The following is a 24,155-nucleotide window of genomic DNA, read 5'->3' as shown; positions in this document are numbered from 1 at the left end:
CATTGGACAAAAGCTATGCATCTTTCTAGATAGCTGACTCAGGGGTGGTGCTTGGAAGTTGGTTCTAATATAGAAGGTTCTTTGTTATGATTTTATTATTTTCTTGGCATGCCATTTAGTTTGAAAAGAAACATGCACCATAAGACATATACAATGGTTTGATTAAACAGCAAGCATGCCACCGTTGGTAAGCGAAGGCCGCACTAAATCTACAGCATCAGTGCAGAGACTCAAGTACAGGGCATTTGTGCATTCTCTGGATTTTCCTGCCCCAGCTGCCTGTGTCTAGAAAGACGCTCCTGGATTCTGGAGAGCATCTGTTTGGGGGAAGACATCATTACTTCTCTCGGACCGATCATCTCCACTGACAACATTCCTATCAAAGCGGGGAGGTAACTCTAAGGTCAAATACATGATGATTCAGGAAGCAAAGCCCGGCAAACAGCGATGAAAACAGACAGCAGCAGGAGGCAGAGGCCAATCAAGTGCAGCCTCACCCGCCGCTCCCTCTCTGGGAGATTAGTCTGTGGTTTTGGCACAAGACAACAACTTGGGGGAGAAAGTAAAGTTTATGGATATGGTTGCCTTTTCTCCTCCAAGCCAGCTAGTGCCTTGTTTTTCTGTGAGCCTGCCACTGTGGGAAAATTGCTAGAGTGTAAAGTTTCCCTCTTTGTCCACAGCGTACTTCATTTACCAGGGAGCCAAGTCGGGAACAGAGCCGCCTCTCACACAGCCCATGAATGACTCCATTTTCTCAGGGCAGCCTCTGCCTGCCCATTGTTTAACTGTCATGGCCTCTTGTATAGGTGTTCCCTGCAGTCCAGGCTGTTATGTAATGCCTGGGCAGGGAACATTTCGTGAGAGCAAGAGAAAGCAGAGAGGAAAAACCCAGAGAGCAACCCAAACCAAACTGTCTTCAGGGGGTGGGGAAAGGGGGAGGGGGGATTCATGTGTAAGCTTGAGTGATAAACCCTCGTGCTGGCATACAGAACTCCCCGGGGCTGGCAGAAATGAGTGCTTCTGTTTATAGCCACAAGACAGTACACGCTGTACCCTCAGGTCTGTGCAGCTGTTACCTAGGTCATCTCCAAGACTCTGACAAGAAATCCTCTCCACTTACTTAAGGTCTAAGTAGAAAGGATTTTTCCCTCACCAGAGGCTCTGCTGTGTTTCTCTCTCCTGCAACCTCACTGGCTCAGGGAGGCCCTGAATCCTGCCTGGTGAAGTGTGCACCTGAAGTTGGCATGGTTCTCCAACAAGTTCAGTGTCAAAAGGCAGCTGTGATCACTTGGCATCCATGAGTACTGCTATTGTCTCCTATCTCTACATCAACTGCTATGTCCTGGACTTGAGTGTTTTCTACCGCGGTGGTTTGAATGAGAAATGACCCCTATAGGCTTGAGTATTTGAACTCATGGCTCTTGGTTGGTGGTGTTGCTTAGGACATTTAGGAAGTATGTCACTGAGGGTGGGGGCAGAGTGAGGGCGGGGTTGAGAGACCATAGAGTCATCTTCCTTCCAGTTAACTGCTTCTGCTTTTTGCTTGCAATTGAGAACTTAATCTCCCAGCTTCCTGCTCCAGCTGACATGTCTGTTGCTCATTGCCGTGTCTCTCTGACGTGATGAACTGGAAGCCAAAATAAACTCTCTTCTCCATAAGTCACATGTTGTTGTTGTTTTTTAAATCCCAGCAACAGAGAGGAACTAATACACAGATCATCCCCTTTGGTCATGCTACACCACAGCAAGATGAAGGGTGTGGAGGTGACACTTACACTGGTGTTTCCTTCCAGCTTGTTCTGTAGACTCAGATCCCTAGCACCATTAGGACAGACCTTGTGGTGAGTAAGATTGGATTCCACACCCGGCTACTTTTGGAGAGTGCAGTACATTCTCTTCCATTCTTAGAAAGTCACAGTCATGCTGTGTGAGGACGCCCTGATGGATTTGCAGTAAAGAAACCTGAACCAAGCCCACGTGCCACTTCTCAACCATGCTACATGCTTCCTGGAAACAGACACTTCAATTGTATTGGTCTTGGTTGAATTTGTTGTTCACAGCTCTATTGTGGGTGTTTGAGCATTGTGTTGAGTTTACACTGACACAAATTTAGTTTTTTTCCAAGCCACGTGTATTAACTCTATAGCACTAGCATCTCATAAAATATACTGTCTTAGTTAGGTTTCTATTGCTGGGATGAAGCAAGATGACCAAAAGAAATTTAGGGGATGAAGGGTTTATTTTTGCTTACAGTTCTACATCACAGTTCACCATTGAAGGGAACTGGGGCAGGAATTCAAGGCAGGAACTTGGAGGTAGGAACTGAAGCAGAGGCCATGGTGTAATAGTGCTCACTGGCTTGTTCCCCATCACTTGCTTAGCCTGCTTTCTCGCACAACCCAAGACCACCTGCCCACATATCAATCATTAATTAAGAAAACTATTTACAGCCTGGTCCATAGGTCAATCTGATGGGACATTTTCTCAGCTGATGTTCCAATGGCTCTAGCCTATGTCAGGTTAACACAGAGCACATATCATGGTAAATGCTAGTCTGTATTACTCACTAATTCTATCAATAAAAATAGAAAGAGGAGAACATGAGAGCTGAAACACTCAAGATGATTCCCTGGCCTTTATGAAAGAAAAAGTTTCATGGGCAGCTACACAGCTCTCCCAGGCTCTCAGCCTTGAGTGCCATCTTGGTTTGGGCACCTTCTCACCTCCAGCTGTACCTCTTTTCTTCCTCTACTGGGTTAAGCCCTTGATATTCAGATGGCGGGGCCTTTGGCCCACATTTCTCTGTGTATGCCTTCACTGCCGCAGACTTCAATAGGCCCTTTGAATCACTCAATTGCCAATTCAAACATCTTCCTGGAGTCTCTACAGAAGAGAGTAAACTTTAATGTGTGGAATATTTTCCAGTTGACAAAATCTCAGTTATAGTTTTGTAGATCAGAAAATCAGTCACTTAATGACCAGTTCAGTGAAGTGCTGCCAAGAGTCATAGGATGGACTGACACCCAGCTCTGGCTTTAGATGCAGCCCTCTGCTTACCATCTACCTCACCAAGGCTGACCTACAGGTGACTTTGAGGCAAATATAAAGGGAAATTTCCTTCTCTGGGCCTCCCAGGACCTGCCATTGACATTGTCATCCCATATCCACTTAGCATGTTGAGTAGCATGAGAGAGTGAGAGAAAAGGGGAGAAAGAAGATTGAGGAAAGACTGAGGAAGTGGATGAATGACCCTCCAGCTTTATGAGCCACTTTTTGCTTTGCTACCTGACCCAAAGGACCCCAGAACCCCCTTTTCCATAATAGTGGATCATGGGATGTTTATGCCCTGGTCTAGTAGCAGGAAACATGGATGTTTAATGAATTACACAGGAGCATAGTCTACCATATCCAAGAGTGTTAATGACTTTTTTTTGCATTGCCTATGAGTAAAGTAAACCAGAAAGCTCTAGGAAGACCTGCTTAATAGTTCTGGATTTATTAAGAAGTGTGAACATACACAGACACATACACACACACACACACAGAGAGAGAGAGAGAGAGAGAGAGAGAGAGAGAGAGAGAGAGAGAGAGAGAGAGAGAGAGAGAGAGAGAGACTCTAAAGCAAGAAACAATGTAGTTGTCATTTTTAGATTTCTTTCTGGGTAGTGTATGCACAAGTACGTGTGGTACACATGTATTGCGTATGGAGGTGAGAGGAGAAATTTGGGTGTCTTCATCTGTTGTTCTCCACCTTATTTTTGAGACAAGATCTGTCACTGAAAATGAAGATCACTCATATTTTGGCTGAGCTATCTATCCAGTGAGCTCCCATGATCTTCCTGTCTCTGCTCTTTAATACTGGGGTTACAGGCATGTGTAGTACTGTCTGGATTTTCTTTGGGTGCTAGGGATTTTAATTCAGGTCCTCTTGCTTTAGCAGTAAACATTCTTACCTGCTGAACCCCCCTCTTCACCCCTTTAGGACTATTCTTTACAGCTTATCACAAGAAATATTTAAAACCTAATGAAAAGTCTAGAAACCTAATGAAAAAGATGCACTTTGCTTTGTAAATCATAAACTCTGTAGACATGTTAATGAGGAATAAAGCAGGAGCAAGATAAAGCAACTGGCAGAGTAATGGGGGGTCAGCAGGGGGAAGAGAATATAAATGAAGTGTATTGTGTGCATGTGTGTGCCCACATGTTTGATCTCTAGGACCCACATGGTAGAAGCAAAGAACCACCCTCTTTAAGTTGTCCTCTGAACCCCACATGCATGGTATGGCAAGTAAGCATCCCAACCCACACCACACACACAATAAATGCATAAATATTAACAAATAAAACAACAGTATGAGAGAATAAAATTTAAAAAACCATAAAAATAAAGGTAAAAAAATCATAACACAGCCCACTATTTTATATGCTAATTAAAAGCTAAAACAAACAAAAATAATCAACAAAGTCTTCTTTACAACCATGGTCCAGAGTAGAAGGCACTCGGAAATCACAGACTCCGAGGGCAGCACCATGGACAGTCACTCACCTGTGCTCCTCAGCTCAGCCTGGAAGCTCAGGGGGAGCAAGGGAGAGTGAGGGAAAGATCTTTCTCTGTTGGAAGACTCACACATTGTGTGGAAACCATGTCGTCTGCGTAGGAGTGAACACTTTGCTTTTCTTTCTGAGATTCGGGAATGGATTTCTCTACCCTCCATTGTGAAGGCACTGATCATATATGGCCTGCCATATTTCCAGGTTGTGCTGCTAATATACTCCTCACTGTGGGGCCATCCCTGGAGAATGGTCCACCTGCTAGGAGCCATGTCCTAAAGGAAAGCTGACTCTCCCTCCTCCAGAAGCCATTGGCTGCCCATAGCTCCTTATTTAGGGATGGGGACTCGTGAACCCCTTCCTATTCTGTGTCAGAGAACGCTGGGTGACTTGATCTTCTAGAGGTCTTGTGCAGGCAACCACAGCTATTGGAGTTCTTCATGAGGTTACAGACTGCCAAAGCTTCTTAGACTGTGGGTCCTGATTCCATGTGGAGTCGGGTAACTGAATGTGGAGTTTGTGGAAAATTTGGCAACAGTGAAATGTTTCTAAATGTATAACAAAAAACTCAAAATCTAATGTGCAATGAATCTAAGGTGTTCCTGTCAGTAACCTCCCATGTTGCATGGCGTCACTTTCCTTTGGTCTGGAACAAAGGACAGGCACACCTTGCACTGAACATGTTGCCATACCTCTCAGTGCCAAGGAACACTGCCCAAAACACCTCGGCTCAGATTTGAGATTATTGTATGTTATGATATGTTATGAAGTGAGGTGATTTTGCTGTATCTATACCTTTTTCTGCTCACATAGAAATAGAGTCATCTCTTTATGGAGAACAAAGACTTTTTTATTGTGCCCAAGCATGTAATTATCAAATTCATTTAAATTTAGATTGCCTTGTGTTAGAAGGTTTGATTTTTAAAATGGCTATTTGAGTTACTGAATGTCATTTAAAAAATCATTAGATGAATTCTGACTTGGAATTAATTAGGTCAGAATTTCCATCTGAACTCATCCTCTTCATATTTCTGCTAATTTCTATTACATAAATTATATAAACTGTCATTTTCAATTAGAAAATTGAAATACTGATGAACTCTGAAAAACACTGAGGATTCTTCAAGTCCTAAAAGTACCAAATTGTCACCCACTAAGTATTTGAAAAAAAAGGCATATCTGCTTCATTAGTCTCCAAATTTGCTTTTGACTTTAATGAATGATAAGACTATATGTATGCCACGGAATTATTTTACAATAAATTGCTTTATAATTTATTATCAGTGTTTGATTTGTATAACTGTTTTATATGCATTAAAACTTCTCAGGCTGACGGGGTCATGGAGGGAAGTGTTGGAGAAGCCCTGTTCTAGAGCATATCAATTGTTCTTTAAACTCCCTGTCTTCCCCTGCCTCCCAAGAGCCCTGGAAAATGTCTTGTGTTACTTTCATGCAGTGGACTTGATACAGAGCTGAAACCCTTTGGACTTAGTGTTCTGCTGCATCATCCAAGGACACATCCAAAACCTGAAAATTCTTTTTATTTTCCTCAGAAAAGGCATTAAACAATTAAATAATGCCCTTTGGGCCTGAGCTCTGATAGTCAAGGCTGCCACCCCTACATTCCTGAATGAAAACCCTATACCAAAGCAGAGTGGCTTAAGGTAATATTCAATTTCAGCAGGGCATTAAAAGAACAGCTTAGCTTTGCTTACTGTATCAGGTGCAGCTACTCTAATGCTCTATTGAAGTATGAGAGTGCATGAGTTTTGGAGACCCCAGCACCCAGCTTCTGGCAGTTATGACAGCAAATATGGTTCTCCTGTCCTGATCTGTCCTGTCCTGTCTTCTCCCCTGCCCTCCTCCCCTCCTTCCCTCTCCTCCTCCTTTTCCCTCTCTTATTCCTTGCTACACCCCTTTCCCCTCTCCTCCACTCCCCGCCCCCACCCTGGCTCACAATACCGTTTCAGCTTCAGAGTAGCTGTGTATCTTTCAGGAAAGCCGTGTTGCCCAGGTGTAGGTTGGCTTTTATGAAGTAATATCAGAAATTAACCATGCTGCTTCTATCATATTATAACCATCAAGGCTGCCACAAGGCCCATCCGGGTTCTGGGGGATGGGATACAGACATTGCTTCTTGTTGGGGGGACAGTAAGGTTCTAGAACAACATGTAAGACTATAAATACGGCTATGGGAAGATTTTGAGAATTCATTCTGCCACAAGGAGCAAATTGCTGTAGAGAATATGGAGACCTTGGTAGTTAGTGAGTACACAGACAGATATGTCTGACAGCAGCTCTGCTGTTGCCTTTTGAGTGTTGTAGGTTGAAATAGAACAAAATAATACAACCAAATGGAGGCCAGGTCAGTGCTACCCCCCCCCCCACCAAGTTGCTTCTTCACACCATTGCTAACAGGCATGGAAAAAGACACTGATATCTTTATTCATCAGTAAGCCAAGGAAGGCTGGGATTTTTTAGAGCAAAGGCAAAAATAAGTTGGCAACGGGTCTCAGGATTGATGACTCTCAGGGCAAAGCTCTGCAGCAGCTGACATTTTAGCCGAGGGTAAGTTTTACTCTACAGATCTGGGGCTGCCATTCCGTCACACTGGATTTGGCCTGCTCGTAGGATGAAGGAAGGTGAAAAACCATGCAAGTCCTAGTTCTACTTAGTAAGTAAGCTAGTGCTTACTAGTGACATAGTAACGAAGAATGCACCACACTATGGAACACAGCAAGGAAACAGAAATCTGTGATGGAATAAGGAGATGGAAAAAATGTTGGAGTGTGTGAGGGACATGTTGGAATATAACGAGAAAATGAGAGCTCACTGTCATTGTACCGTCTGGCTGTGTCTACTGGTAAAATCATACACTAAGCAGGTGTTAATAACCCAGAAATTAGAATAGATTTTCAAAAACATGTGACTATAATTATGATTAACAATGAAGAGATGAGACTAAGATCCAAGGAACAACTGGGCCTGGTGGCACAGACCTTTAGTCCCAGCACACGGGAGGCAGAGGCAGGTGGATCTTTGTGAGTTCAAGGCCAAGCCTTTTCTCCAAAGTGAATTCCAGGACAGCCAGAATTGTTACACAGAGAAACCCTGTCTCAAAACACCAAAAACCAAACCAAAACCAAACCAAACAACAATACCTCCCTCCCCTAAGAAACAGCAAAGCAACTTGAAATGGCTAAGACACCTATTTATTTTATTGTTTTATGTGTGGTGTTGTTTTGCTTGTATGTATGTATGTATGTATGTATGTATGTATGTATGCATGCATGCATGTATATCCAGCAAATCATAGATGGGGTAGATGTTGGAGTGGGCCAGCCTAAAGCACTGGTTGTGGGCTTGGGTGGCAGCTGAGTTGCTCAGTCTGGGCCTCCACTGGGATCACCCCCTTCAGGCAAGGGGCTGAGCCAGTACTCTGTGCCCATACCATCAGGGTCAGCTTCCCCCAAGGCTGTGGTGAGGGATAGGGCCAGCTGCCCCAGGGCCAAGGTCATCTGGGCCAGCTCTCCTATATGGGATAGGGCCATATCTCCCTCTGCAGCAGCTAGCCAGGGGCAGGACCAGATCTCCCAGGGTCAGCGAAGGAAAGGGCTGACTCAGCACTGCCCTCAGATTTCAACATGAATGGTTTGAATGAAACACATCAACATAGACCCCTGTGGCAGCAGGAACATGTACCCAAACATGGTCCTCGACAGTAGCTTAGGCCCAGATGTCACCATGGCCTCAAGCTGCACTGCAGGCCACCCAGATAAGTATGGCCCCAGCAGCAGCATGGCTCTCAGACACCCCCATGATCTCAGGTGGCAGCCCAAACCCCAGACATATACACAGTGTTCAGTGGTAACAGGAGCCATTGCCATCAACATGGATCCTGCCTGCTGTAGGGCCACAAACCCAGACATGGCCCTTAGCAGGAGCCTGAACCTGGACATCACTATGGTTCCAAATGACAGCACAGGCCACTCAGATCAGCATGGCCCTGGTGGAGGCACAGTCCTCAGACACCAGCATGGCCACAGGTGGTGGCTCAGACCCTGGTCAACCATGTGGCTTTGGTTGCAACATGGGCCACAGACATCAACACAGAGCTCAGCAGCAGTAGTATCACAAGAAGTTTTTAATTTGATATAATCTCGTATCAGTTTTTGCTATTATTTCCCGAGTTCTTGGAATCAACTCAGAAAACTTTCCAATATTCCTTTATCTTGAGATACTTCCTATTAGCAAAGTTTCAGGTTTAATATCAAGGTCTTTGAGCAGTTTTGCATTGATTTTTGTACAAAGCAAGACACAGAAACGGACACTCACTTTTCTATGTGTGTTTATCCAGTTACTGCAGCATTATGTGATAAAGAAAATCAGCATTCTTCCAATGCAAGATTGGGTGTTTTTGATATAGTTCTGCTATACAAGCATAGCGAGGCATCATTGGACCAGACAGAGGACTCTTGTGAAGTTGACTCTTGAAGAATAAGTACACGACAAACAAATATAGAGGTAAGGGCGCATAAATTTATGCAATGAGAACAGCAATAACGTTTATAAGACATAGTTTATTTGGTAATTTTGGACTATGAACCTCACAAAAGAGAATAGTATGAAGGGCTGGAGGTTCGATAAGGGACACATTGTGGAAAGTTTTACAAGCAGTAGAAAGGAGCTTAGACTGCCAGTGGAAGATAGGAAAAGACCAAAAGTTAATGTTTGATGGCTCCATGGGAGGGTAGTTCAGAGACAAGGAGTTAAGACCAACTAGGAGGTCAGAACTAAACTCCAGGTGTATAGCAATCAGAGACCTAGAACTGGAAGAGGAGAAACATCTGGACAGGGGTAAATATGAGGATATAGACTCAGCAGACTTTGTGACTTGACAGGACAGGATTTTAAAAAGACTATGCTTATGGTGTAGGTAATGAGGGGGAGGCATCAGGATCAATGAAGCATAAAACACAGAAAATGGAAATAACTAGAGAAAAGAAGAGATTGGAGCCCATTTCGGGGTACATTGGACATGTTGACCTCTTAAGAGATTTGGGAGGAGTTGATAGTACGAGTGGGAGACATAGACCCACGCTGCCAACTGTAGATGCCTGGGAGGGGTCTCCCACAACCCAAGAAAATTCTATTTGGGTGAAGGTGAGTCAGGATGAAGCATAGTTGGAGTTTATGGAGAAAATGTTTTATCAGGGATTTAAGCACAGGGTTTCAGAGGAGAGGAGAGAGACAGGTGAGCAGAGGAGAGTGCATCTTTAGGGTTTCTGGAGGGAAGCCGGTACCCAGTGTCTTAATAGCTATGCATATGGATAGCTTTTGAAGTTGGTTTGTTCCAAGGATTTGAAAGATGAAATAAAAATGGCTTTCTTATATTTATTTTTAGCTAGGAACTCTTTAGTAGATGAGATTATAAGGTGGCTTGAGGTCTATAGGTTTAGTGAGTAAGAGAAAAGGCTCAAAAGAATCCTTAGTATCTATAGGCCACAGGGAAGCCAAGGCATGTTTCCACTGCAAGCATGATCTGTAATTGTACTTGTGTGAGATTCTTGATTCTCATGCCACAGTGGTGAGTGGCTCCTTTTCTGTGCAATAGCCACTTGATACTGGAGGATACAGGCCCCGAACTTACCGGCAGCTTACATGGATACCCCTCACAGGTTTTATTGTGGAACGGAAAGTTTGGCAGAGAATGTACCGATAGAGATGTTTTAGTGGGAGAAACGCAGAAAGTGCAGAAATGATCTGGCTCCCCTCTGTGTGCGCCACCCTTTGTTCTACCCAGTCTTTGACTCAACGGGCTCTGCCTGGACACCTCCCGAGCCAAGTGCTGGGGACACCATGGGCATCTTTAAGGGCTTACAAACTGGTGTCACTTTGATGTCTTTAGCTAACAATTTATAACTCTTGTTCAGTTTTAAGCATGGAAATAATGGCCAAAAGTGTTCTTATGTAAAATAGGAAAAAATTAATTGGTCCTTACCCAACTTAGAAAAACAAACAACATAGATAATTCAGAGTAATTTTCCCGGTAATTGGAACATCTCTTCTGTTAAGGGACAACAACAGAATGGGAAATTACAGAACGAATTTGGAAACTCAAAGAAATAAGCTGAAGCATAGAACTGTCAAGCCTAGGGCATTTAATAAGTCATAAGAAGCTGGAGGAAGAATGAGAGGACTAGACAAGCTCTGGCCCCTGCCAAGAGGAGGGGGATTGCTTACAGTGGAACAAAACTGCACTCAGAATAAGAATCATCCCAGCTCCCTAGAAAAGGGACATGCACATCCTCTTTAAATGAAGAATGGTCCTCTAGAGAAGTGTCTCTCAACCTGTAGGTCACAACTCTTTTGGGGTCGAATGACCCTTTCACAGGTGTTCCCCAAGATCATTGGAAAACACAGATATGCACATTCATAACAGTAGCAAAGGCAAAATTACAATTATGAAGTAGCAATGAAAAGAATTTTATGGTTGGGGGTCACCACAATATGAGGAACTGTATTAAAGGGTCACAGCATTAGGAAGAGAACCCTGTTTTGGAAGAAATTTCCCCCAAATAATATTTAGAACATAATTTAAAGCTAGTCCTACAAAATAAGAACATTTGAATGACAAAACAGAGGAAATAAAGGGTAATAGAAATAGGCTACAGGGTAAAAACTTGCAGTTGTGTGGGACAAAGAAGTCTAGAGATTCCAAATACAGCACAAAGGCTATAGTTAATCATACTGTATTATAAAATGGAAATTACCAAGCAGATATATTGTAAATACCGTTGTCCTACATGCACGTGTGTACACACTCACAATAACTGTGGGTGATGATGAGTGGATTAGTTTGCTAAATTGTAGTAATCACTTCCACACATCACACACACCACACAACAACACACACACACACACACGTATATATACATACATACAGCATGATATGTAAGAATAAATACAGTAAGAAGTCACTATCACAAATCAAGAGATACCCACTTTGTCATGACAAAGTTGAGTTTACTAGGAGGATATGATACTTCTAATTTCATATATACTAACATAAATTCAAAATATACAAGTTGTAACTAATAGAGAAACTATTACATCTGGTAGGTTTTTATACAACATACTTCTCACAGAAAATGATACAGCAAACAAATAAAAGTCATTCAATACATGGATTTCAACACAATCCATACACTAGACCACAGAAATTTACCATACACTAGCATATAAAACAATTATTAGTAAATTTCTAAGCATTTTTCAAAATTCAAAAAGTTACAAGTAAAATTAAAAGTGTAGGAATATAATTCCCCCAAGTTGATTTACAGAGTTAAATGTCTCAAAAACATTTATAAGAGGATTTGTACACCTGCTCCCCCAGTGTGTGTGTGTATATATATATATGTGTGTGTATTTGTGTGTATATATGTTTGTGTGTATTTGTGTGTATATATCTGTGTATTTGTGTGTATATGTGTGTTTGTGTGTATATGTATTCATGTGTGTTTGTGTTTGCATGTATGCATAGTATTTGTGTGTGCGTGTGTGTGTTTATGTATGTGAATTGACATTTGATTCTTTTTGTTGTTGTTGTTTCTGTTTGGTTTTTTGAGACAGTGTTTCTCTGTCCTGGAACTCACTCTGTAGACCAGGCTGGCCTCGAACTCAGATCTGCCTACCTCTACCTCCTGAGTGCTGGGATTAAAGGCGTGTGCCACAACTGACCGGCTGTGTTATTCCTATTCCTATTCCTATTCCTATTCCTATTCCTATTCCTATTCCTATTCCTATTCCTATTCCTATTCCTATTCCTATTCCTACTCCTACTCCTACTCCTACTCCTACTCCTACTCCTACTCCTACTCCTATTCCTATTCCTACTCCTATTCCTATTCTGATTCTTTGTGACATCTGATTCTAGTGTTTTTATGACAATGCAAATGGTTAAGTAAGGGCATCCAGGATACTCTTGAATGAGAACCAAGTGGAAACCCTTACTATTACAGCTGTGAAGTCTGTAAAGCCACAATAATTAAGATTATGGAATTGGGGCAAGGATGGAAAATCAGGTCAATGAAACAGAAGAGAAAGTACACAAGGATGTCCATTTATTATGAAACTGTCACTGTGGAGTAATAGGAAAGCATGGCCTTTTTAACAAACATATTACGTGAGGCACCTTGGACATCCATATTGAACATAAAGAGAAATTTAAATCCTGACTTAAACTTCAGAACAAATTTATGGGATTAATGAGTTAGAAACATGGGTGGTTAACAGTGAAGCATCCAGAAGATGATGTTAGGGAACAGCATATGACATGGTATAAAGGAAGCGCTTTCACAAGACATGAATGATACACTCACAAGGGCAAAACAGATACACTGGAGCATGTGAGCATTAATACCTTCTACTTATTCAAAGATTCCATGAGTGATATCTTATCTCACAGAATGTAGGTTATTTTGCAATATGTACATAATATGTATCTAAATTATCCAACAAACAGCCACAGATAGGTCAAAACTCTGAAAAGTGGGATTGTCTCATTACAGAATCTTCTGAGGGCAGAGACAGATTGCATTACCACTACACACCTATCAGAATGGGTAACACTCTAAGACTGAGGATGCTAAACATTGATGGGGCTGCGGAGAGACAGGAATCCAAAAAACTGTGTAGGAACATTGTTTAGCATTGTTGGCTACAGTACATCATGACTGATGAAGTTCATTTCTAGGCACATACCCGCAGAAATGCAAGCTGGACACAGAAAGACATGTGTAAGAACATTTGTTATAGAATTATTTATGGTAATGTCTAACTAGGTACAACTTGGAAGTCCACTGATAGTCAAATGAGTAAAAAAACTAGATTCTCTCTATATAATGGAACTTAAAAAGATGAACATGAAAATCACAGTCACAAATGAAAGCATGAGTGTAGCTTGTAAACCAAACATTATACAAGACACAAACAGAAGAAATGAATCCACACAGAGTGAAAAACAAACAAGCAACATCCTGATGTTTAGGGATTAAGCACAGGTGGTAAAACTGCAAAGAAAAGCCAGCAAGTGATTTTTTGAAGGAGAAAAAAGAGACAACAATTGGGGGACACATGTGCCACCTCTAGGGTTCTGGTAATGCCTGTTTCTTGATTTTACATGGGTATGTTTTATGAAAAATTACTGAGTCAAGCACTCTTGTTTTTATGGGCTCATACACGTCTAGCACAAAACACATACCGAGCACATAATCACATACCCACCACATACAAGACGCCTAAAGAACTTGGGGTCACATCTCTCACCCCAGTTTCTTCTTTCTAGCAGAGCGAGATGAAAAGGAGAAGGATGTGAATTTTTCGTAAACATCTCACTTCCTGATTACAGGCATGGTCTCTCTTGTTCTCTTGCAATCATCTCGTTGCCATGGCAACTGCACTCACAAGGAGAGCCTGTGAAGAGAAGGAGAAATGCACAGGTGACAACCTGGATTTCATTACTTCCTTGTGTGAAGAAATCCTTGCTGATAACTGCTGGAGCTCTGAGCCTAAGGTACCCATTAGTAGATAATATGTTTTGGATTTTATTTCCCTTCCTGTAAAAACAACACATAGCCTTTGTTTAAAGACTCACCTTTGCTGCAGGCCACAGTTAATCCCCAAATCACCAGGCAAATATTTCTCGAATTAGATGTTCTGGTGCATCAGAGAAGCAGGAGACAGTTGGTGGGGGCCGGGTCCTACATGCCTTGTGCTTTGGGTAAGGGGTTTGCTGGGGCGCAGGAGGTGTGGGCTGCAGGGAGTGGAACTCCCCTGCCCTGGAATGAGCGATCTGCATGCCTTCCCTGCTTTAGCTCCTTAACCCCAGGCCTTTGGTGTGCGAAGAACTGGAGGAAAGGGTCATAATACTCCAAGGGTGGTCAGCTCCATCGAGTGTGAAATCAAAGACTTCTGAGAGTGAAACAACATATCCCCCCACTCCAAAAAACCCAAAACCAAGTCACCTTAAAAAATCAATCTGGCCTGGTGGTGGTGGCTCAAGCCTTAATCCCAGCACTCGGGAGGCAGAGACAGGTGGATCTCTGTGAGTCGAGGCCAGCCTGGTCTACAAGAGCTAGTCCCAGGACAAGATCCAAAGCCACAGAGAAACCCTGTCTCAAAAAACCAAAAAAAAAAATCAATCTATGAAAGAAATGAGAACAAGATCTGTGGGCCTGCAAATGACTAACAAGTCCAAAGGTCCTCAAACTGAAATCCAGAAGACTTTACCTTTCAACTGTACCTGAAATTCCTTGTGTGATCCCAAAGGATTCTACCTGAGCAACACTCTGATCTGCAAAGGGGTTCAGACCAAGGCTCTCTTTGGACTGGCAGGAAGGTGAGGCACAGGGTAGGCAGGACAGGCCATCTGGACCTCATCTGTTTTGTGCCTGGAACACCGTGCTATGTTTGGTAGATGCGTGACTCTAATATCGAAATTGTTCAGGGCACACTGAGCATGCAGTTTGTTTACCCATGGTGTTCTTGTACTGTTTGAGCGTACACCTTAGACCGAAGGACCAACCACTGAACCTAAGATGGAGCACAATGGGGCAGGAAGGTAGAATCCATGTAGGCTGGGAATAGGAGTTTTAGTTACTTTTCTTATTTTTGTGACCAACTATCTGACAAGGCACAGCTTAAGAGAGGAGACGGTATTCTGAGCTCCAGCTCAGGAGACAGAGTGAGTCACAATGGGAAAGGCATGGCGGTGGAATCAGCTCACAGTTGTTGCTGGAGCCTGCTCATGTCTAAACAGACCAGGAACCGCAAAGGGGAATGCCAGTGGTCTGTTGGCTTTCTCCTTGTTCCTTTTTCATTCAGTCTGAAACCCAGTCCATGAGGTGGTGCCACCTGCATTCGGGGGGGGGGGGTCTTCCATCCTCAGCCAGCCCAGAAGTGTGTCTCAGGTGATTCTGCATCTAGTCAAGTTGGCAATGAAGATTAACCCCACACTAGGGCAGCCTCCAGCCTCCATTGCACCCGTGGAAATCTGGCAGGAGAGGTGTGAGGTGGGAAAACAGGGAGGATGCAGTCAGACAGCATCACATATCCAACAGGACCTCACCTGTAAATGGTCAAGATGAGTGAGGAGAAAAGGAACTCAGAGACGGTGTTGGGCATACAGATCATCTAAAACAAAACAGAAATGGAAAATGTGTCAAGAAACTTATCATTAGCTAAAGGCCACCTTGCAAAATAGTCAAAAGAGAAACCCTGCAGATACTTGTCTCCCGAAAGTGGGGAAGGGACGGGATAGAAGAGAAAATCAAATGCAGACAGACACCAGGCTAACACACTGTCAAGGTGTGTGGTCACGGCACACACCAGCAGCCTGTAATTGGGTGGAGAAGTGAAGGGGTGAGGTCCCCATCTAGCCACAGGGATGTCCTACCTGATGATATGGTCACAGTGGGATCTCCAGAGTGGCTTTGTATGGAGACAGTAGAGAGGGTTAAGAGAAATAAACACTCTTTAGTCTTGATTCTGTGGTGCGTTCCTGGGTATGACTCTTGGCAAGCTTGTGTCCTAAACAATTTCCCCATTGGCAGAGCAGCATAAGCACTAGCAATTCCGATGTGACTTCTTACACTGTGCTCCTTGCAAAATGAACTAGTGTAAGGCCAAGAGCATCTTGAGATTCTCCTGTATGACATCATCTCTGGTACTCACAATGGGTCTTCCAGACAAAACCCAGTGAGTCTAGTTGGGGGAGATGTGGCTATGTCCTTTCCTGAGGCCAAATCATAACCCCTGTGAAGCTAGCTGCTCACAAATGACCCACAGGCATCTTAGATAGGGCCCAGTGAGCAGAAGAGAGTTTTGCTATGTCCTCACTCCTGCCATGTCCTTGATCACTCACTGTTGCAGTGTGTTTTTTTTTTTTTAACATGTGAGTCATTCCTGAACCACTGCATTGTAGGAACATTAAGGACACAGACCTGTGGCTAACCTGCTTTATTACTCCCTAGGTATCTGGAAATAGTAATGTTTTCATTAAACTCTTATCCATAGAGCAAATTCAACTCACATATGCTGTTCATTGGATGGATTCACAGGTACATTTCTAAAGGTCCAGAGAGCTCTCCAGGTAGATGTTATGAAAGCATTGCTGTTAATTGGGCTTTTTGAATGGACAGCTAGATCAGTACTTATACTTGAATAGCTTCAGTCCTGAAGTGAAGAGGCTTGGAACACACTTCTCTGTATTCATATGCACTGCAGGGTGAGTCACTTCTTTTACAAATTGACCCAGTGCTGCGGAGCTGGACAGCCCAGAAGAAAGATACTGCTGTAGGCTTTATGGACCAGAATGCCCTGGGGTCACACACAACACAAACTTAGAGGTCCAAACAGTTTACTGTGAGCTGAATTGCCCCCTGATTGTCTAGTAGGAGGATGGGGTTTGGGGAGGGAAGAACAACGTGAAAGATAGACATTAGGGAAACACACAGGCAGAGCCAGGCAAGGGAGCATCAGAGTGGTGACAACGAAACCGAGAGCTACAAGACATTCTGTCTTCTCTGCGCTCTATCCCTGTCTGCGCAACTCATCCCCAGCGCCCCTCCCCCAGACCTCTGTGAGAATCCAGACCTGCGGTGAACCAGCATGAATGGTGGCTGTAGTACAATGTTGAACTTCCATGTTGCAAATGAGAGGAGAAATAGGTCTTTTTGTGCAGTGTCTATGGCTTCCTGAATCAAAATGGCTTTGAAACAAGCCAAGGCTGAGATACACATAGGCTAGGTGTTCTAGTGACTCTCTCGGTTGCTGTAATAAAATACTGGCCAAAAACACCTTGGGGAGAATGGGTTTATTTTTACATGTACTTGACAATTCATCACTGGGGAAAACCAAAGCAGGAACTCAAGCAGAAACCACAGAGAAATGCTGTTTACTGGCTTGCTCTATATGGTTTGCTTTCTTTTACAGTTCTGAACCATCTGCCAAAGGCTGGCATTGCCCACAGTGGCTGGGCCCTCCTACATCAATCATTGGTCAAGGAAATATCCTACAAAAGCGTCCACAAGCCAATCTGGTGGTGGTGATTCCTCAGTTGGGGTTGTTTCTTCCCAGGTGATTCTATCCCGTGTTAACAAAATCTAACCCTGATGTAAGAGACTGAAGAAGAGCTACCCCAAACTGAAAATATATGTGATGGCATGATAAGTATGTATTCTTATCACACAGCATGGTGAAAGTTTAGAACATTCTCTCCTGAGCTTTCCGAAGGCTCAGAAGATAACCATTCTCAGTCACAATCCACCTGCAACAAAGGGGTCTGGTTATCCTAGAAGTAAGACCATCAAGTAAGACATCATCTGCTATAGAGGATAGCAGAGTTCAGACTCAGAGAAGGAAAGGGAGATGATAGCTTCTCCATCCTTACTGTTCATAGATGCAAATCATCGCTGCCATGTCAAGGCCGAAGGAACATCTTTTCTTTATTTTCTCTTTTTCTTCATAATACGTTTCTTTTTCTTTGGCCTCTGCATTACCAGTTGCATTTATTCATTCCTTGTAAGAGATGACACAGGTATGTGGTCCGCCATGATCCTGAATACACAAAGATGACTAAGAATAAACAGGTAGGGCACTATGTCTAAAAGCCTTGAGTGCTCTGTGGAGAGCGGTGCCAGGTGCTGAGAACTGAGGGAGGGGTGCAGTGTGCCCCATAGCAGGAAGCATTCTTGGCATGCCTGATGTCTGAGATGGATGCTTGGGAGGATGAGCGGTGTTTTCCTGGTGGACAAACAGGAAGAGGAAGCATTTGAAGCAGAGGAACTAGTGCTAACTCATTAATTTGTTCACTCACTTAACTAGCGTCCACTTAGTACATGCTTGGAAACAAGATATGTCCTCACTAGTAAAATAAAAGTTAAAAAAAGAGTTTGTTTTCACCCTTGCATATTTTACAGATTAGTTTGTGATACAGATAAGGAGGAGGAGGAGGGAGAGGAGGAAGAGGAGGAGGAGAGAAACGGAGAAGAAAGAGGGGGAGGAGAAAAAACATCCAGAAACATGTATTGAAATAAACAAGAACAGCGCAGGAGAAAATGGATAGTTCTAGAGCTTTTTCGAGGGCACTAAAATCCTAGTAGAGCTGATGTTGTAAGCTAAGGGAACCGTGTAGCCAGAGCAGAGAACTCTAGGGGAAGGGGGCTGGAGAAGGCACGGTTAGAATCTTGGGTTTTATCCCTTAGGCAGTGGAGAAAGAGCAGTGGAGACTCCGAATAAGCCAGTGCTGGGATCCTGTTCAGGTACAAGGAAACCAGCCGAGAGTAATATGGAACACTTCCACGCAGAAGTGGGAAGCCTGTTTACCATGGCTCTGATGAGTCCTGACGTTTCTCTGTCTCTGCCTCTATCTACCTGCCTCTCTCTCTTTGAGAGAGGGTGGTCTGGAACTATCTCTGTGGATCAAGTTGTCCTCAAACTCAGAGATTCTCCTGCCTTTGCCTCCTAAATGTTGGGATTAAAGATGTGCAGCACCATACCTTGTAAAATGTATAACTCAGGTTGGCCTTGAACTTGTGATCCACTTGCCTAGCTACTGGTCATTTCAGTTCTTTTTTTATTTATTTTTTATATTCATTGGTGTTTTTACCTGTATGCATGTCTGTATGAGACTATTGAATCTCCTAGAACTGGAGTTCTAGACAGTGAGGGGCTGTCATGTGGGTGCTGGGAGTTGAACCCGGGTCCTCTGGAAGAGCAGTAAGTGTTTTTAACCACCGTGCTATCTCTCCAGCCCCATTTCAGCTCTTTATTAAACCAATCATAGCAATAAATCTTCACACAGTGTACAAATATCTCACAACACTCCCACTAGCCTTCCTACTGGGCTCAATGCCCCCCATGTTCTGGGAACACACTGGTCACACTTCTTTCTTGGGATTTTCTGCTTAGGAATCACATGGCTTAAGAAGTTCTTCTGTCACAAAACATTATCTGACTCCTGTATTTAAAATCAAAGTCCTCCTTCTCTGACATGGTGTATCCTCAGGCCCACTTTTTTTTAACCATATCACATCTATAGCAACGAATTTATTAAAATACTTTCTTAACTTAAAAAGTGTTCGTGTTTCCCGGGTATACCTATCACCCTGAAGAAGGCATGCACTACTGGTATTTTGTTTATTGATGCATTCCTGGGCCCAGTATAGAACTCAACATATAACAGGTGTGCAGTACAGGTGTCAATCATACAGTGGCAGGTTTTGCCTGGCACTGACAACATTAAGCAATTTTACTTGTTTTATTTTGAAAGATGAAGTGTATCCATTCGTGTCCGAGCCTTCTGATCGCCATGATATTTCTCTGGCTGCTTGCACATCCCTTGTTCTCTGGGAGTTTCAAACTGTTCTAGTCAGAGCTCCTGCTTTTTTTCGACAAATAGAAATTGAAGGATGGTTTCTCCTGTCACTCACTAACATCTCGCAGTCTATTCCTGGGGGCAGACCTAAATCTCCTTGGTTCTGCTCAAAGAAAGCTTTAAAAGGGCTCCTAGGCCAACATCTTCCAGGCACCCTGGTTCAGTGCCTCCAATGTCACCCTTCGAGGTCCATGCCGGTCTTCCATTTTTTTCTATGCTGAGTGTTGTTCTGTTTTGGGTCCTGGTGCTGTCTGTCAAAGGCTCAGCTGAATGTGTCCTGGGTAGTCACAGGAGCCTATTTCTCCGCACTCACTGGGCTGGTAGATGGTCCACACTTCCTTAGGACTTGTCTCCCTCTGTTCTTCCACTTCAGGAGGAGCTGAGATCCTGTTGACGCACCTCAGTCTACAAAGTCTCTCTTTGTGAGATAGCCTTCCTAGTCAGCTGGTGCTACCATAGTCATGCTCCCTGCCCACGCTGTGCAGTCGCTAGGAAGGATACTCTAACAGGAGTTACACTATCCAGGCCTCTGAGGGCAGAGGAGCTTCCGGGTTGAGTCCTGGCCAACATGGACAGAGGGATAAGTGAGACACACCATTCCCAAGGCCAACACTGCTGACCCTCCATGCCTGCTCATCTCTATCTGTGCCTGGGCGTCTATACGCCACTGATTCTGGAAGCTGCTTGGTGAAGACTGCCCATCTCCGCCTGGGAGTTCCCTGAGTGCCTGGGGACATCCCCAGACTGCAAAACAAAGAAGTAAACATCTATTGTGTTAAGGCACTGAGGATTGAGGATTTGCATATTATAATGGCTAGGGCACCTAGCTAATAGAAGTCTTACAATGCTTCTTCCATAAGCATGTTGAAACCCTCTCTCTTGAGAGTATTGCACACACACGAGGGACACATTCACATCCTCCAGCCCCTCTGCTTCCACACCAAAACCAGTTCTCTGCCACAACAGGGCCCACTTCAGTCTCCTTCCCATCTGCTTCACCTTTGGGGGCAAACAAAATCAAAAAGCAAACAACAGTTCTCTGGGGATCTGGGCTGCGGAAGAGCTGATTGGATCCTGTGAGAGTGAGGGAGCACCAAAACGGACAAGCATCTAGGTTCTCCCTTGGAGGAAGCCTGGAGTGAGCTGTAGGGATGCAAACCTTTTTGTTGAATCCTCAGAGCTTGTCTGCCCTGCGTCTTGGCTGCCTGGCCAAGAGTGGCTTCACCTGTGCTTTGTGTTGTGTTTCTGCTGCACTGGGCCCGGTGCATTCCTAGCACAGAAGGGTGGATAAGAGCAGAACCTTGTGGGAGAGAGAAACCAGGCTGCTTGCGTTCCTCAGCCATAGCAATTGTTCCTAAGATGGCCCAGTTCCAATGTCTGGCTTAGATTCTTAGGCTTGCCATCTCTTTGTAATTAATGGACTGTTTCTCCTCGTCTCACTCTTCCTCCTCTCCCCTCCCTCTTTCCTCTGCTGCTTCCTTCTCTCCCTCCCTCCTCTTCCTCTCTTCCCATCAGTCACTCTGGTCAAGCCCTTCCCTTCCTTCCTCCTTCCTTTCCCCATGTTTAAAATTTTTCTAACATAAGAATAAGGTGATTAGGTAAACAAAGAACAACAGGCATTAGCAACAACAATGAGATAAACACAGAATTTACTGTGCCAGCCACCATCTTGTGTGCAATATGCTGATTAACCTAACTCAAAGAAACTCTGTGAAGTGGTCACTTTCACTAGTCATACTTTACAGATAGGGAACTAAGACTTAAAGTTTTACTTCTCTCCTCATACACGTATTCCAGGCAGTGTGTAGGTTTTAAACCCAACTGGCTTCCAAGTCCATGTTCTCAGTCACGGAGTAAGTCCTTAGACATCCTGGCCCAATACTCCCGAGGAGGGCACCTGGAGGAGCTCGGGCTCTGTGCCTGATACGGTGAGTTTGATGACTGCTGGTCCCCCTCCTACCTTGGCTCCATGCCAGGCTTTAGACCAGATAAAGGATGCTATTTGGAGTTTCAAAAGAGGCAGTTTTTGTGTGATGCCAAAACACTGAATTAAGCATCAAAAGACCTACATCTCTGTGACCTCTGTGGTCTTGGGCAAGTCATCTCAATAATCTGAACTTCATCCTGAACTTGGGAAAGAAAAAGAGAAAGCCAACAATACAGCCTCATAGTGTAGCCAAGTGTTCCAACTTGGAAGATCTCTTAACATTCCCAGCATTTAAGTGATTAACCTGAGTGTAAACCTGACCCAGAATTCAATTCTAGGTGAATGGAAACATTGAGGCACAGGCAGGGGCTCTGGCCTGGAAAAGCTATACCACACTGATACTCATCTGGAGTGTAAATGTTGATGTTATACTCCCCCAATTATTATTATGCACACCCCCGTTACAGAGTTGCCTTAAGCAAGGCCATTCACATGACTCTGGGACCCAGTCTCACAGGTGGAGCTGCCTCTTTACCTACCTTTACCTTCTGGACACTCAGGTCAAGCCCATTTTCAGAGGGGAAGGCAAGGTCTGCTTCACATGGACAGGCTGAGTTTATAAGTTAGCATAGTTGCATGGCTGTTCTTTGCCCAGGCTGCCTCCCTACCACCTGCCTTCCCTAGAGTCAATGTTTAGATACTCAAATTGGAACTGATGAGGTCTTTCCCCTCCCCCATCCTCTCTTTATTTCTGTCATAATTGTTGTTGAGTATGTGCTTATTAAACAGCTGATGCTAAGAGATTCAACAATATGCACTGATCTGGTCCAATGAGATGGGACATGGAGAGTCTTTGGTACCCTATGTGTTTTTTCATGGATTCTCATTCATTTGAGGCATAAGGTTGAGCTATCCAGTGAGCATCACCGTTTTTAGGGTCTCCATTCTCTGGCCATGGCTGATGCTCCACAGGCCTCTCTTCCAGGCTTATCTGTACTATAAGATGCTCCATGTATGGCAGATGAGGGCTCAGGTGAGGGCCTGTATCTTTCTTGAGTGTGTCTTACAGGTACATGAGGTTTCAGCCATATCAATTCACTTAAGTGATGCTCAGAAGTAGATCAAGCATGTATTAGTTTTTGTTACTGTAATGAAAAATCCAAAGCAGGCTCCTCATGAAGATTTGACTCATAGTTTCAAAGGCTGTAGTGCTGTTCAGCTCTGGTTGTGTCGAGTCACACGAGGTGGGTGGCAATGGCAAGAGTGTGTTCCTAGCAAGAGAGTACTTCTCAATAGAGGAAGCCACGGAGAGCTGTTGGGGTCAGGCTTTCTCCTTCTCGAACACTCCTTTCTTGGGAATGGTTTCAGAGAAGTTCCGTAATCCCTTCTGGGGGCAGATTCTCATGACTGAGGTTCTTCCCACTAGATCTCATCCTTTGAAGGTTCTACTCGCTCTCAGTTCTGCCATTCCAGGGATCAAGCCCCTCAACACACAAGAAATCTCATCCTAACCATGGCAAGGAAGAAACTGTAGCCCCTGTGGTTGTCTGGGGGAAATATCCTTTACAGCAGTCTTCTCCTGAGTCAGCTGGGATCAGGGAACTAGTGGTAGGTAGCATGCATTTGCCACCAGATGCAACATGAAGCTTCAGAAACCCGTGTCTGCAGAGCCAGTGGCTTCCCTAAGGGGATCTGGGCTTCTGGAAGGGAACATGGTATTAATCTCACCAATTGCCTTGGATGTGCTGATCTTGTTATGCAGCTTGGTGGGACAGTGAGGGAAAGGTGGTATGTCTCTTTCTGTCTCTCTCTGTCTCCTCTGTCTCTCTACCTGTGTGCGCGCACACTCGCACCTGCGCATGCGTGTGACATAGTCATTGTGTATGAGTTGAATACAAGAAGCCGACTCAAGGTAATGCTTTTCCTTGAGATTATTTTCAAACCATTTATTAATACTCTTTCTTCAGTCCACCAGAGCATCCCACACATGTCCCTGTGGGCAAAATCTTGAATGCCTCAAGGGCTCAGGGAACAGCACTCAGATTCTGGAGGAGATGTTGGGAGGAAAGAAAAGGGAAGAGAATAGCATAGGGCTCCTGTGCTAAGGGGTCCTACAGAGAAGGGTCTAAGCAGCACACTGACCGAGCAGCTGTGTTATAGCGGAAGATGGATAGACAGCAAGGGCCCCTAAAAGCAGATACAGAGGAAGTGCACGTAGTTTCACAAGCACTCAATGGGTGC

General features: G+C 44.0%; 1 long non-coding RNA gene across 4 annotated transcripts in view; it reads right to left on the bottom strand.

Annotated features, from left to right (window-relative positions):
• Positions 1–16,226, bottom strand: part of LOC121136892 — a 39,600-nt gene extending 23,374 nt beyond the window's left edge. For 2 of the 4 annotated variants that reach the window (XR_005874078.1, XR_005874079.1), the window contains exons 1-3: positions 16,007–16,226; positions 15,680–15,744; positions 13,879–14,025 (exon numbers count right to left, since the gene is read on the bottom strand). This is a non-coding gene — a long non-coding RNA (uncharacterized LOC121136892). Of the gene's footprint in view, positions 1–2,634; positions 2,884–13,696; positions 14,026–15,679; positions 15,745–16,006 lie in introns of those variants that run through there. The other 2 variants (XR_005874077.1, XR_005874076.1) reach the window with 2 other exon arrangements.
• Positions 16,227–24,155: the final 7,929 nt, after the last annotated feature.

This window comes from Mesocricetus auratus, unplaced genomic scaffold, assembly GCF_017639785.1.
Source record: "Mesocricetus auratus isolate SY011 unplaced genomic scaffold, BCM_Maur_2.0 Super-Scaffold_100676, whole genome shotgun sequence".
NCBI lineage: Eukaryota > Metazoa > Chordata > Mammalia > Rodentia > Cricetidae > Mesocricetus > Mesocricetus auratus.
The sequence above is the reverse complement of the archived record's forward strand: the minus strand, read 5'-3'. Positions and strand labels throughout refer to the sequence as shown.